Raw genomic sequence first — 399 nt, forward strand, 5'->3', positions numbered from 1 at the left:
AGATAGGTATGAAGGAATAAGATAACCCAAATGTGTATGAGATCCATGATCAAGTATGCAAATGCCCATATGCAAGAGAGATTAAGTTCATTCAAGTCAAGTTCAGTTTGGAGCTGATTTTAAGAACAATGTCAATATCAAGCAAGCAAACAAGTTTAAGAAGATTTTTCAAGGCTCGAAGAATGCAAGCTTTCAAGAGATGCTTAAGCTACTTGATATGTTTAGCTAGGATGTCAAATTGAGTTCTAGACATGTGTTCTTTATGAGGTTTCTCCTAATGCATGAATGCAATCTAAATGCTTATAGACTCAATCCTAAAGATGCAAATGATGCAACTAAATGCTTATTTTTGTGATTTTTGAAATTTTTCAATTTTTGTGGATTTTCTATGCAAATATA

The sequence above is a fragment of the Brassica oleracea genome, chromosome C4 (assembly GCF_000695525.1).
Source record: "Brassica oleracea var. oleracea cultivar TO1000 chromosome C4, BOL, whole genome shotgun sequence".
In the NCBI taxonomy this organism is placed as follows: domain Eukaryota; kingdom Viridiplantae; phylum Streptophyta; class Magnoliopsida; order Brassicales; family Brassicaceae; genus Brassica; species Brassica oleracea.